The 13,554-nt window shown below is 48.7% G+C and overlaps 1 protein-coding gene across 4 annotated transcripts in view; it reads right to left on the bottom strand.

Annotated features, from left to right (window-relative positions):
- The window catches only part of ccdc102a (coiled-coil domain containing 102A), a 107,180-nt gene extending 102,956 nt beyond the window's left edge, over positions 1-4,224 (bottom strand). For all 4 annotated transcript variants that reach the window (XR_009714099.1, XM_061275705.1, XM_061275703.1 and 1 more), the window contains exon 1: positions 4,098-4,224. The gene's annotated coding sequence lies outside the window, so the exon portion shown is untranslated. The remainder of the gene's footprint in view (positions 1-4,097) is intronic.
- Between the last annotated feature and the right edge of the window lie 9,330 nt (positions 4,225-13,554).

A 13,554-nucleotide genomic window follows, 5' to 3' on the forward strand; every position in this document is an offset into this window, starting at 1 on the left:
TTATGAATTTTCTTTAAAAAAAAATTTATTTATTTTTTTTTTTTTTTTAAGTCCCAATGATCGTCACACACGCAGGGAGGCAATGGGTCCCATTTTTATAGTCTTTGGTATGGTCTTAACTAGGCTGGATGTAATTTTTTTTGTTGGCGTTGATTTCTCCGACTGCCCGTAAACGCACCACCGCGCTCCGTGCGCATGGAGCGTGTTTGAAGTGAACAGCAGAGAAGAAAGGAACAAGGCAAAGTGTTGTGAAATAAAATATTACCTGTAATACGGATTTAGGTAGAGAACTGAACTCTCGCTCTTTATATAGCTGACGTGTCTTGCTCATCCGTTCTGCGCATCTGTAATGGCGGCCTCCGTATGATATCCGGTTTGCGTGTGTGCGAGAGCGAGAGAGAGCGAGAGAGAGAGCGTGCGAGAGAACGCTCAACCGTAGCGCGCCGCCGACCGCCCAACTGCACCGGGCTGGTCGATTATTGTGACAGAGCCGTCGCTGAAATTTAGAAGATATTTTTAAAGTCCTGATGTACTTTCTAAAATTTAAGTGGACCTCAGTGCGCACTGCGCAGGGAGCTTAATTTGGTGCAGCGCGCCGGGCGCTCACTGTCGCATTGCTTAAAGAGCGCCTTTGTGTTTTAGGATGAACAGCAGAGACCAAAGGAACAAGGCAAAGTGTTGTGAAATAAAATATTACCTGTAATACGCATTTTGTTATTTGCTGATTGAAACTGCTAATTAAACTGTGAATTGAAACTAATAGGAAGAAAACAACTCTCGCTCTTTATATAGCTGACGTGTCTTGCGCATCCGTTCTGTGCATTTTATTTCACAACACTTTGCCTTTCTTCTCTGCTGTTCACTTCAAACACGCTCCATGCGACCGCAATGCTCTCGTATCAGACGCTTGCTCGATCACCTGCTCGTTTGCTGTCCCGTGCGCGCACGAAGCGCGGTGGTGCGTTTACGGGCAGTCGGAGAAATCAACGCCAACAAAAAAAATTACATCCAGCCTAGTTAAGACCATACCAAAGACTATAAAAATGGGACCCATTGCCTCCCTGCGTGTGTGACGATCATTGGGACTTAAAAAAAAAAAAAAAATAAAAAATAAAAAAATTTTTTTTTTTTTTTTTTGTACCCATGTATAATGCGCACCCCGGATTTTAGGACAATAAATTAGTAAAATTTTGCGCACTATACACGGAAAAAAACGGTAATAGAAAAAATGGACAGCCGGACTCGGACTCGTGGTCATGAGGCCGGACTCGGACTCGTAGCAAAAATCCGACCGAGTCCAGAGCCCAGATACATACTATAGTAAAATTATTTCCAAGTTCTTTTTTTATGGCAAGTATGAACGAATTTAGCGGCGGCTGGGTTTCGAGAGGTGGCCGGCTTGACCGCAGTGTACTGTAACCGAATGATCTCCCCGAGTTCGAGTCTTGCAAAAAGTTTTCTTTCCTCACGCGTGTGCTTTAAAAAAACTGTATCAAAATGTCGAACACCAGTACGAGTTACCTCTTCAAATTGGCAAAATATCATATCCACAAATTAGCACCATAAAAATAAAGACAGTCCCGGGGATGCCTTGATCGCCCGATTAAACAGAATATTGACCTATTCTTACCGCAATCATGTCCTAAAAAAACGATAGTTCTGAAGGAATGGGGTCAAAAAACAAAAAGTCCTGCCTAGCTACAAAAACAGATATGCTCAAACCTCATTGAATAAAGTACATAGGCAGACAAGTATATTCCCATTTTAAATCAATAAAAGAAACATTTTAAGCATATAATTATACCTACACACCTAATCAATAAAGGAGACATAACTACGCATTTTTCATATGTGGTAATGACAAAGGTTTTTTTTATTACTTCATGATCTGATATGTATTTCTGTGCATTTGAAATAAATGTGACTTGGTGATCATTCCGGGGGGAATGACAAGTCAGCTGCAAGTGTTGGATGTTGTGGTCAACAAACCATTCAAAGACAATCTGCGAAAGAAATACACAGAGTGGCTTCTTTCTGGTGATCACGCACTCACACCTAAAGGAAAGATTCAGAAGCCTCCGGTACGTTTGTGCTGTGAGTGGATCTTCCACGCATGGGATGCAGTTTCCCCAAAGAACAACATCCAAGGGTTTAAAAAATGTTGCATATCAACTGCCCTGGACGGCAGTGAGGATGACGTGCTATGGGATGAGCCAGCAGAGCCAGAGGATGGGAGTGAGGACAGTGGCACTGAGAACAGCGAGGCAGGGGATGTTTGTGAGGAGTAATGTTCTGACATGACAAATCTCAGCTACTCTCATGTTTAAAACATCCATCCATCCATTTTCTGTACCGCTTAGTCCCCACTGGGGTCGCGGGCGTGCTGGAGCCTATCCCAGCCGTCATCGGGCAGTAGGCGGGGGACACCCTGAACCGGTTGCCAGCCAATCGCAGGGCACACAGAGACAAACAACCATTTGCACTCGCACTCACACCTAGGGACAATTTGGAGTGTTCAATCGGCCTACCAAGCATGTTTTTTTTTGGGATGTGGGAGGAAACCGGAGTGCCCGGAGAAAACCCACGCGGGCCCGGGGAGAACATGCAAACTCCACACAGGGAGGGCCGGAGGTGGAATCGAACCCGCACCCTCCTAACTGTGAGGCGGACGTGCTACCCAAGCATTATTTTATTGCAATGTTTTTCCTTATTCAGATTTGTTTCAGGACTACAGTTACAGTTAGACTTCACTTTGATGGTCAATGCAGTTATTGCAATTTTGTTGTTTTATCACAGTGGATTTGTTTATTTACATTTCAAAAACCAGAAGCCATTCATTTACAAATGTGATTGCACTTTAGTTTACATATTTAAATGTTCAGATATTAAGATGTGATAGACAATTACTGAATGATTTGTATGAGGCAAAATAACATGCCTTTTCTGTCAAATATATTGTTGTAATCATTTGTTTCAGATGTACTCTAATTATTTTCTGTATAAAAATTTAATTTGATGTTCAAAAAGTCTTTTTTTCAATCTTGAGTCTTGAAAGCGAGAGGGTCGTTTTATAATCAGGGTCGTCTTATATTCGGGCCAATACGGTATAGCTTGTGTTTTGATTAATGCTTGATGTGACATCGTGTTTTGCCTAATGCTAGACGCCTGCCTTGGATTACTACTGAATGTTCTGGAAAGAAGGAAATGTTTTGCCTAACAATGAAAAGATATGGTTGGAAGCATGATTAAACTAAGAATGTGACGAAGTAAGCAAGTACATGGAGTGTCAAAAGAACAAACAAACAAATGCATGGTAAGTGGTGAGTAAGAACATTAACGAATTGATGTCACACCCAAAATTTCACATAATTCCGTACAAAAGGACAAAAGTGGAAGGATGATGAATGGACGGTGTGCGACAGTGGGTGAAGTGGATGTTTGTGCAAGAATGCAGGAAAATGTTTACAGGAAGGACACTTGGAGGTAAAACCTGCAGCGGCCAAGGGTGATCACCAAGGCCAAAAGACGGGATGGAAAACAACAGCCCCCACACATCGAATCGCCCATAATCAGCACCCACCCCCACAGAACCAGCTCTCACCGAACCAGCACCCACTCCCATGGAATCAAACTCTCCTGCGAACTTGCCCCACCCCTCCTGGACTCATCACCTATCAAACTTGGCCCACACCGGCATGTGCAACTGAATATAAACTGATCAAAGAACCTTGAAAGTTGCCACATCTCAATGGAGACTTTCTGCTCTTGAGCATTGTCGCACGAAAGGCCCAGCGCTGTGTTGTATTTATCCTGAAAACAGAGCTTTCTTAACAAGAATTGCGATTGAACTCAACCAACCTAACTTTGTTTCGGTGTCTTAGTCTTTTCCTAAAACTGAAGAAAGAAAACGAGCACGCAGTGAGTGAATTGGATAACAGGTGATTGGCTATGGCTTTTGCCGTGAGGCGCGGATAGCGCGCATCCTAAATTGAGGATCAAATCCAACAGTTCGAATGATACTTTTAGTCATTTGACACCAGTGAGTCAGAAAGAAATGGGGCTCATGCAAACTACTAACGATACATAGAGCAACGTACCAATAGTCTTTCTTCTAGAGGGGTGTATTTGATTTCGGTAAAATATCCGAGTGCTTGTTTTCCTTTGTCAAGACGCTATATGTGACCACTGCGCGATCTGAGGCGCGTATGCGCAGAAGGTCTGCCGTTTTGGAGGCTAACTACCACAACGACACTAGGTCAAAACACGTTCACACATGCCATGCACATTAGTACTATCGGTAAAGTTAATATTTCTTCCTAATTTAAACCCTAATATCTAGTGTATTCTTTTGATGCAACTTAGGTGTTCGTCCGAATTACAATTTGTTTCGTGAACTCTTTTGATAGAACTTAATTTTTAAAATGATAAAAACATAGGCACTTCACAAGAAGCTGTAGTGTAGCGGTTCAAATTCACAACAGAAGAAAATAACTTATTACTTAATATTATCCTCAATGAGGTATCATAATCGTGCAGTTAAATGCATTAAAAATAGTTGAAGATTAAAATAAACAGTTGTAGTGGGTTGACATAATTCACCCGGAACCTAAGTTCACGTTGCCGAGTTCCGGTGGGATGGTTTATACGTGTGGGAGTTTCCGGTTTGAGGAGTGTGTGTTAGGATCTCGAAGGGAAAAGAGTCGGCCCGTGGTTGAGAGAAGCAAGTTATAAATGTCATTAAAACAACTGCCGTTGGCACCGTCATTTATCACTCCGCCTCCGACTCCAGTCCTTGCACACCACACTGGTGACCCTGACATCAGTCCCGCTGAGGATTCCGGGACTGAACAGAACACCGAGCGAGACGGCATGGCGCATTCCGCCGTCCTTAGGCTGCCTGGGTTTTGGGAGACTTCTGCAGCAACGTGGTTCGCACAGGGGGAGGCTCAGTTCGCCCTCCGGGGAATTACGGATGACGCCACATGCTACTACCACGTTGTCTCGGCACTCGGAAGCTCCACCGCGGCCAGAGCCGTAAGTTTCATCACTTCCCCTCCGGCCCAGGATAAATATGCAGGGCTCAGGGCTTATCTCCTCAGGATTTTTGAACTGTCGCGATCCGAACGGGCCCGGCGCCTGCTTGCTATTCAAGGCATGGGGGACAGCAAACCCTCTGAACACATGGAGATGATGTTAAACCTGCTGGGTGGGGAAGAGCCGAATTTTCTTTTCATTGAACTGTTTCTGCGACATATGCCGCCGCACGTCCAAACGGCCCTCGCAAATACGACCATTACGGAGCCGCGTGCTCTTTCGGAGGAAGCGGACCGTTTCTACTTGGCCACCCAGCGTTTCGCCCCTGGTGTGCTAGCCCCAACACGCAGCTACACGTCCCCGAGCGCTGGCGTTTCCCCTGGCAGAGGACGCGCTGCAACTGACAGCCGCACCAACACAGGTTTGTGCTACTTCCATGCACGTTTTGGCGCCAAGGCTAAAAGGTGCCGCTCCCCTTGCAACTTCGACACGACGGGAAACGCCAAGGCCTGCGCTCAGTAGTGGCCGTGACCGCAGGCAAAAAGAACCGGCTGCTGTTCGTTGAGGACTCCCTCTCTGGTCGCAGATTCCTCTGTGACACCGGCGCCCAGAGAAGCGTCCTGCCGGCGACAGTGGACGACGCCGCTGGAGGGTTGCACGGCCCGCCCTTAACATCCGCCAACGACACCCCCATCAGGACGTATGGCACAAGGACTGTGGACGTATGTTTCGGGGGTCAGCGTTTCACATGGGACTTTGTCACTGCCGACATCTCCTTCCCCCTGCTTGGCGCAGATTTTTTGTGCGCCCACGGACTACTCGTGGATGTTAAGAACGGCCGCCTGGTGGACGCGTTAACCTTCTCCTCCTTCGCATGTGTCCGCGATGAGGGGAGTTATGTGAGTCTCTCCAGTTCGCTCTCCGAGGGCGACATGTACCAGAAACTCCTCGGAGAGTTCCCCAGCCTTACACGGCCCACTTTTGCCGCCACCACAGCTAAACATGGGGTCGAGCACCACATCGAGACCAAAGGGCCCCCCATCTACGCTAGGGCCCGACGGCTCAACCCGGAGAGACTGACAATTGCTCGGGCCGAGTTCGCCAACATGGAACGCCTTGGTATTGTTCGCAGCTCTGACAGCCCGTGGGCCTCCCCACTCCACATGGTGCCTAAGCCGGACGGTGGTTGGCGCCCGTGTGGCGACTACCGCCGCCTCAATGATGCCACCACGCCCGACCGCTACCCGGTCCCCCATGTTCAGGACTTTTCGATACATCTAGCGGGGAAGCGCCTGTTCTCCAAAGTGGACCTAGTGCGGGGCTATCACCAAGTCCCGGTGCACCTTGCTGACATCCCTAAAACGGCGGTGGTGACTCCTTTCGGGCTTTTCGAGTTTCTTAGGATGCCCTTCAGCCTGAAAAACGCGGCCCAGTCCTTCCAGCGGTTGATGGACTCTGCGCTTAGGGACACGCCTTTCATCTTCGTCTACTTGGACGATGTCCTCGTCGCCAGCTCCTCGGAGGAGGAGCATGCGGCACACCTGCAGGCCCTTTTCACAAGGCTCGACCAGCATGGCCTGATCATTAACCCGGCGAAGTGCGTCTTCGGGGTGCCGTCGATCCAGTTTCTTGGGCATCTCATCGGCAGTAATGGGGCCACCCCCCTCCCGACAAAGGTGGAAGCAGTCTCCGCTTTTCCCCGCCCACGTTCGGCCCGGGGGCTCCGGGAGTTCCTTGGGATGGTTACGTTCTACCACCGATTCATACGCCGGGCGGCCCACATTATGCACCCACTGTATGAGGCCCTTAAGGGTAAGACCCCCAACCAGGACATCGACTGGACCCCCGAGAGGATCAAAGCTTTCGAGGATACTAAGGCTGCGCTGTGCCAGGCCACCTTGTTGGTCCACCCGTCGCCTGGAGCCCCGGTCACCCTCACAACCGACGCATCTGACTACGCAGTTGGTGCTGTATTTGAGCAGTGGGTTGGTGGCGCCTGGCAACCGCTCGCCTTTTTCAGCCGCCAGCTGGTCCCTAGGGAGCGCAAATACAGCACATTCGACAGGGAGCTACTCGGCGTCTGGTTGGCGATCCGCCATTTCCGCTCCATCCTGGAAGGCCGTGAGTTTACGGTTTTCGTCGACCACAAGCCCCTCACGTTCTCTATGTCCAAGGTGGCTGAGCCGTGGTCCGCCCGCCAGCAGCGTCAGCTGTCATTTATCTCTGAGTACACCACAGATATCCGACACATCGCCGGCAAGTCCAACGTGGTCGCCGATTGCCTCTCTAGAGCGGTCGTCCACACGGTTCAGCTGGGGCTCGACTACTCAAGTATGAGTGCTGACCAAGCCTCAGATCCTGGGATCCAGTCGCTCAGAGACTCTGACACTGGGCTGCGTCTGGAGGTGGTCGCGGTTGGCGACTCAGGAGTCAGGCTGTGGTGCGACCTCTCCACCGGCCAACCTAGACCACTTGTCCCTGCCGGCTGGCAGCGGGCTGTCTTTGAGGCGATACACGGCCTGTCCCGTCCTGGAAGAAAAGCGTCCGTGAGGCTGGTGGCTCAGAAGTTCGTCTGGAAAGGGCTGAAGAGGGACGTGCGGGCCTGGGTCGACTCGTGTGTGGCTTGTCAGCGTGCGAAGGTGCACCGCCATACCAAGGCCCCGTTGGAGCCGTTCACTGTCCCCGAGAGGAGGTTCGACCACGTCAACATCGACCTTGTGGGCCCGCTCCCCCCTTCCCATGGTTTCACCTACCTCCTCACCATGGTGGACAGGACGACCCGTTGGCCTGAGGCCGTCCCCCTCTCCTCAACCTCGGCTGCTGACGTGGCCCGGGCGTTTATTGGCACATGGGCCGCGCGCTTTGGAACACCTTCAGACCTCTCCTCGGACCGGGGTGCACAGTCTACTTCCGAGATCTGGAATGTGGTTGCTGGAGGCTTGGGCGTCAAGCTGCACCGCACCACCGCTTATCACCCCCAGGCTAACGGGCTGTGCGAGCGGTTCCACCGCTCCATGAAGGCTGCTCTACGCGCCAGTCTGGTGGATGGCAACTGGGTGGACAGACTTCCCTGGGTCATGCTGGGCCTCAGGACGGCCCCTAAGGAGGACTTGCAGTCCTCGTCTGCTGAGCTCGTCTACGGCCAGGTACTAAGTTCCTGGGGACTTCATTCCAGACGCCACGACGCCTTGGTCGGCGGCCGGGCAGCGGTCCTCCCTGCTGGAAGTTGCCGGGACATTCGCACCTGTCCCCACGTCACGGCACTGCACCCCTGTTTCCCGGGTGCCCACCAACCTACGCTCGACGGGTTTTGTGTTCATCCGCCACGACGCCCACCGCGGGCCGTTGCGTCCGCCTTACGACGGGCCTTTTAAGGTCTTGCAGCACGGGAGTAAGAGCATGGTCGTGGACATCGGCGGTAGGCCTGAGACTATCTCGGTTGATAGGATTAAGCCTGCCCACGTGGATGTTTCCCGGACATTGGAATTGGCGCAGGCCCCACGCCGCGGACGCCCCCCAGCGCCTCGCCCCTCCGACCTGACCGAACTCCCCCCTGCCCGACCGACAACGCGACCGTCCAGCCCAGCGGTCTTTCCGGCGGCGCCCCCTACCCTTGACCCCCTGCCAGCCCCTGCCACCTACACCCGCTGTGGTCGGGCTGTCGTTCCTTTCCGGCGCGGGGATTTTCACTATGGGTGAATTCTGGGGGGGCATGTGTAGTGGGTTGACATAATTCACCCGGAACCTAAGTTCACGTTGCCGAGTTCCGGTGGGATGGTTTATACGTGTGGGAGTTTCCGGTTTGAGGAGTGTGTGTTAGGATCTCGAAGGGAAAAGAGTCGGCCCGTGGTTGAGAAAAGCAAGTTATAAATGTCATTAAAACAACTGCCGTTGGCACCGTCATTTATCACTCCGCCTCCGACTCCAGTCCTTGCACACCACACAGTAAATCTTTTGAAGAGCTGCATAATGGGAGAGCATCATATTTGGTGATAAAGTGTTCATATATTTGTAATAACAGACACTAGTTGTTCCTTATGTTCCGTCTCGTAACCTTCGTTCGCAAAACGCTACCCTTTTAGCGACACCGAGGGCTAAGAAAATGTCTGCAGGCTCTAGAGCATTTTCTATTCGGGCTCCAGAGCTTTGGAATGCCCTACCAATGGATATTAGGACTGCTACCTCAGTAGAAACATTTAAGACACGTTTAAAGACACATTTCTATGACATGGCCTTTAACTAACTTGTAGTGGCCGATTCGGCTGGAGTTTGTTTTCTCTCCCTCTCCACCCCCTCCCTCCCCCCTCCCCGGCCGGGGAGGTGGTTAGGTGGCACCCATGCTGACAGCGGCTATCTGGATTCTCGTGGGCCAATTCAGGAAAGGGGAACTGCAGCTCAACCTCCTCGAAGAGCACTGCCAGGACAATTGAGGGCTCCTTCGGCAGCCCTCTGCTGTGACATGGACATCCACTTTTTATTTAATTGATTTTCATGTTGTATCATTTGTGCCCTCTCTGCATCCATTTCAACCTGGTGATCCTGAAAGGGGGATCCTTCCATCTGTGGTCCCTTCTCAAGGTTTCTCATTTTCCCCTGCTAGGGGTTTTTAAGTTTTTCCTTGCCCTTTTGGGAGCTTAAGATCAGGGGATGCTTTGAGAATAATTGTCAATTTCTGTCTATGTGAAGCCCTTTGAGACTGCTTGTGATTTGGGGCTATACAAATAAACTTGACTTGACTTGACTTGACTTTGGTTTGCTTTCAGTGTTCGACCCTGACAGCAGTTAAGCAATGTGATATGCTTCGAAACCACCTGGAAGGGCCACCAATTACCAATTGTGAGAGTATAATTTGTGGATTTACAAATTTTTGATGAATCAGAATAGTTACCGTTGTAGCACACGTTATGCTGGCTACAACCAGCAATGATTATCTGTTGACACTTACATTCATCTTCAGATTAGATAAAGATTTTGTCTGAGCCTGTTCCATTTTACAACCCCAGTGTGGCAGCTCTGAAAGGTGGTTTCACGAACAGTGCATTATATGTGTCAGACGCCTGGCCATCGGTAACTTTCCAGTAGCCATGCACTCACAGCCACGCCAATCAACTCAATCACCCACACCTGCCAGCTGCTTGTTAGGCATCCTATTTAAACCCCGCGAGCCCGTTACTTCATGGTCAGTCTCCCCCGTGATGCCACTCGCTACCTCACTGTGCTCTGGCTGTCTGACTTCCGTCACTGACCCATCTAGCCTTGCCTCTGCCGCCCGTCCTGGCCGACTGCCCATTTACGATCACGTTCTGATCGCCGCCCGTCCTGACTCTCTGCCTGTCCCTGACCACGATCATTGCAAGGGCCCGGCCTGCTACGCACTTGCTTTGCTGCTCTCTCCACCAGGTCGACTCCTGCCCATCTGCATCCCAGCACGGCATGGAGAGTGTTCCGCCGCAAAGCCGTTGATTCCAGTCGACGGCCACACCTCGAGCTGATCATCGCCTCGATCCAGCTAGAGCTCCAGCACTTCAACTCCCCTTCCCCAACCGTCTACAGACCCTTCTCACCCAGGTCACAGTGTGTTCGAACTACTCCCCTCCGGACGGTATTACAGAGCGCTGTACGCCAAAACCAGCAGACACAGACACAGCTTCTTTCCCCAGGCTGTCGCTCTGATGAACTCACACCACTCATAGAGTCTCAGAGACATCACTGGGCAATAATATCCTGTTCTTGCCACTTAAATGTTATTGGTCACTTAAATGTTGTCCAGCGGCAGGGATCAACCGGAGTCAAATTCCTTGTTTGGCATGCACGAATTTGGCCAATAAAGGTGATTCTGATTCTGATAGTCTGTGTCGCTCTACACTTGGCTGCTCAGTCCAATCTGTCACACTATGAGCGGACGCCAAATAAAAAAAAGCAAGGGCAGGAAAGTGGACCTGTACCTTGTGCAAACAGCACACAACACTAACACACTTCAATATAGATTTTCGTTCATGTTTGAGAATGTATGGTTGTGTGTGTGTGTTGTCTCTGTGTGTGCATGACAATTTGTGTGCATTCCAACTGGTGTTGGTGGTGGTGTAGAGGTAAGTCTGTTTTTGTATATTGCAAATTGTTGAGATACACCTCTTGGAATTTTATTCAAATGCTTTAATTATTTTTAATGAATTTATTACTGTAAGTATTAGCATTTTAGCTCAATAGTGCCTAGGTTATGTGATCTTTTGACCCAAACATTGTTGGATGATAGTCCCACACAGCCTGGTTGAGATACACCTTTTGAAATTTCATTCCAATGTTTATTTTTATCAAAATTAATTTATATCACTGTAAATAAGAGCGTTTTAGCTCATTAGCTCCCAGGTCATGTGACCCATTGACCCCAAACTGGATGATAGCCCCACGTAGGCTGGTTGAGATACACCACTTACCGTTTTTTTCTGTGTATAGTGCGCAAAATTTACCTAATTTATTGTCCTAAAATCTGGGGTGCGTATTATACATGGGTACAAAGAAAAAAAAAATTTTTTTTTTTTTTTTTTAAATTTTATTTATTTAATTTTTTTTTAAAGAAAGTCATGGTACAACAAAACCAACAACAGGACTGACCGACAAAGTCGTGGAACAAAAAGACAGGGTGACATTACCAAAGACAGGAACAGAATGACAGTAACACATGCAATGATCCAACGGTGAGCGAGGGGCAGACAGGACTTAAATACAAAACACGTTACATCGATTGAGGTGACACAGGAAGAGAGGGGCGACGCGAACAGAAACTATGGCAACCTAGACACATAGCAAAACTGGGGACGAGACATGACAAATCTCCCCCGAAATAAAACTTGAAATCACCTTTCTTCTTGTTTGTTGTCAATCGCGCATCACATTCAGCCATCCTGTCCAACACACTTAGTAAAATTCATAATTGATGACACATCGTTTGATGCGATGGTGCAATCCTTGATGGTGTGTTATTGTCAAATATTGTTTGTTTTTTAATCTCCATTGCGGACCGGACGTCATACGGAGGCCGCCATTACAGATGCGCAGAACGGATGCGCAAGACACATCAGCTATATTAAGAGCGAGAGTTGTTTTCTTCCTATTAGTTTCAATTCACAGTTTAATTAGCAGTTTCAATCAGCAAATAACAAAATGCGTATTACAGGTAAAATTTTATTTCACAACACTTTGCCTTGTTCCTTTGGTCTCTGCTGTTCATCCTAAAACACAAAGGCGCTCTTTAAGCAATGCGACAGTGAGCCCCCGGCGCGCTGCGGTTGCGCGACCGCACCAAATTAAGCTCCCTGCGCAGTGCGCACTGAGGTCCACTTAAATTTTAGAAAGTACATCAGGACTTTATCTTCTAAATTTCAGCGACGGCTCTGTCACAATAATGCTACCAGCGCGGTGCAGTTGGGCGGTCGGCGGCGTGCTACGGTTGAGCGTTCTCTCTCGCGCTCTCTCTCTCGCTCTCTCTCGCTCTCGCACACGCGCACACACGCAAACCGGATATCATACGGAGGCCGCCATTACAGATGCGCAGAACGGATGCGCAAGACACGTCAGCTATATAAAGAGTGAGAGTTCAGTTCTCTACCTAAATCCGTATTACAGGTAATATTTTATTTCACAACACTTTGCCTTGTTCCTTTTGTCTCTGCTGTTCACTTCAAACACGCTCCATACGACCGCAATGCTCTTGTATCAGACGCTCGCTCGATCACCTGCTAGTTTGCTGTCTGTCACAATGTACCCTACACAAATCCGAAACATTTGTTGCGGCTCCGAGTCACGAAGAGGGGCAAGTTTTGGTTTCCAAGGGTGTTTTTATTCCTCTTCAACGTCTCTCCCATACAGAGCCGCCTCTTTCCCGTGTGCGCACGGAGCGCGGTGGTGCGTTTATGGGCAGTCGGAGAAATCAACGCCAACAAAAAAAATTACATCCAGCCTAGTTAAGACCATACCAAAGACTATAAAAATGGGACCCATTGCCTCCCTGCGTGTGTGACGATCATTGGGACTTAAAAAAAAAAAAAAAAAAAATTTTTTTTTTTTAAAAATTCATAATAATAATTATACATGGGTACAAGCTTTTTTCCAGCATCAGCATGCCATTTTTAGGGGTGCGTACTATACATGGGGGCGCACTATACACGGAAAAAAACGGTAAGTCCTGTCTGCCCCTCGCTCACCGTCGGATCATTGCATGTGTTACTGTCATGATGTCTGTTTGGTTTCTGTTCCTGTCTTTGGTAATGTCACCCTGTCTTTTTGTTCCACGTCTTTGTCGGTCAGTCCTGTTGTTGGTTTTGTTGTACCATGACTGTCTTAAAAAAAAAATTAAAAAAAAATAAAATAAAAAATTAAAAAAATTTGTACCCATGTATAATGCGCACCCCAGAATTTAGGACAATAAATTAGTTAAACTTTGCGCATTATACACGGAAAAAAACGCTACTTCACAATGATGATAATGACGGTGTGAATGTGTGTGAGTGACAAAAAAAAAAA

The sequence above is a fragment of the Syngnathus typhle genome, linkage group LG4, assembly GCF_033458585.1.
Source record: "Syngnathus typhle isolate RoL2023-S1 ecotype Sweden linkage group LG4, RoL_Styp_1.0, whole genome shotgun sequence".
NCBI classification, from domain to species: Eukaryota; Metazoa; Chordata; class Actinopteri; order Syngnathiformes; family Syngnathidae; genus Syngnathus; species Syngnathus typhle.